Source organism: Mirounga leonina, unplaced genomic scaffold, assembly GCF_011800145.1.
Source record: "Mirounga leonina isolate KUSES-001 unplaced genomic scaffold, KU_Mleo_1.0 Mir_454, whole genome shotgun sequence".
NCBI classification, from domain to species: domain Eukaryota; kingdom Metazoa; phylum Chordata; class Mammalia; order Carnivora; family Phocidae; genus Mirounga; species Mirounga leonina.
In genome coordinates, this window is record NW_023270763.1 from 18,565,018 (window position 1) to 18,566,521 (window position 1,504).

At 59.7% G+C, this 1,504-nt stretch overlaps 1 protein-coding gene across 1 annotated transcript in view; it reads right to left on the reverse strand.

Moving 5' to 3' along the window:
* Positions 1-1,098, reverse strand: part of KDM8 (lysine demethylase 8) — a 24,484-nt gene extending 23,386 nt beyond the window's left edge. Inside the window, exon 1 of the mRNA XM_034989040.1 lies at positions 987-1,098. The gene's annotated coding sequence lies outside the window, so the exon portion shown is untranslated. The remainder of the gene's footprint in view (positions 1-986) is intronic.
* Between the last annotated feature and the right edge of the window lie 406 nt (positions 1,099-1,504).

Genomic DNA, 1,504 nt, shown 5'->3' on the forward strand with positions numbered 1-1,504 from the left:
ATGCGGGACTCCATCCCAGGACCCTGGGATCATGACCTGAGCCGAAGACAGACGCTTAACGACTGAGCCACCCAGGCGCCCCGAAATCTCTCCAATTTTATTGTGGCATTAGTCCACGAAAGTTGTGCAAAAAACAAGAGCTTTCTAGGGAGCTTCGTAAAACTTTCCAGAGAGGTTTGGAAATATTTGGAAAGCTTTATTCACTGGCGCAAGAGTACGTCTGCCATTCTAAGGGCCACGCTGTCTCGGGTTCGGGCCGTCGGTGTGGCCCCAACACCTGCCTACCCCCTGACCTTGGGCCTGCTGAGCACGGCGACTTACCTCTGCTGGATTCTAACGCGAGGTGCATAACGCGACACCGATGCTCAGCGTTAACTCCTATCAAACTAGAAATCCCTGTCCTTCAGGTCCCCCACACCAACGCTCCACCCGAGGCCTCACACCCCCTCCCTTCCCGGGGCTTCCCTGCTCGCGGCCCACATTCGGTTTGTAGCCTGCCCCCCTCCAGGCCGGTGACAGAGATGTTCGGTCCGAGAGCAACAGCATGAAGGCACCTGCCGGTACCGTCACGGAGGAAAGAAAAACTCGCGCAGGCGCCCTACATTTGCACCGACGGGGACACCCCCCCCCCCCCAAGAACTGCGCAGGCCCACACAGGCTGAGCTGGCTTTACGCATGCGCAAAACGAAATTACAAGCGTAAAGCGAGCATCAAGAACGCGCGGGGGCCTCCCCCCTCCTCCCTGCAGCGCAGGAAAGCTGGAGAGCCGCTAAACGGCCTTCTCAGGGCGCATGCGCCGCCACTGTTTTCCCTCCCCATTCACACCCCACTTTCGCTACTTTGGAGAGCTGCCCCGGGGCTCTCCCAGGCGCACGCGCGAGGCCGTCTTTTCCTCCCGCTTCGCCTTTAACACAGCGCCTGCGCAGTCCTCCCCTTCGCTTCAACAGAGGCAGAGCCGCCCGCCCTCTGGAGTTGCTCAAGCTCACCTGTCTCGAGTTTGGGCTGTGTCGAGTTCCCCGGAGGCTGGCGACAAGCTGTTCCGTTTGGTCGGAACACTCCGGCCCTCTCCTTCTCCGAGTAGTCAGGCTTTGCCGCGGTATCGATCGCTCAGTGCTCGTCTGATCAGCGCGGAGTGCCTAGTCGAGCGCCGAGTGATCGATGCCGCGGCCCCGCCCAGTCCTGTTTCCGAAGGCCTGCGGGTGGCGGCGGCAAGCCTGGGTGGGGGCCCCTTGCTCGGTTTCTCGTCCCAAGTCGGGCACACCTGCGACTTCCTCAGCTCTGATAACTTCGTGGGCTAGTCAGCTGCGCATCCACTGTTTCATCTGAACCGTGCAGTTAACATGATTCGTTTTCCTGGTTTACAGAGCGGTCAACCAATGCCCAGCGAAATCAAGTGGCCAAATCCTTGTGCTTTGGGCAAGTCACAGATCCTAAATTTGAACCCCCAAGGGCTGCATCCACGGCCCGTGGGTGTGAGAAGGTCCTGGGTTTCAGTGGGGAGGCC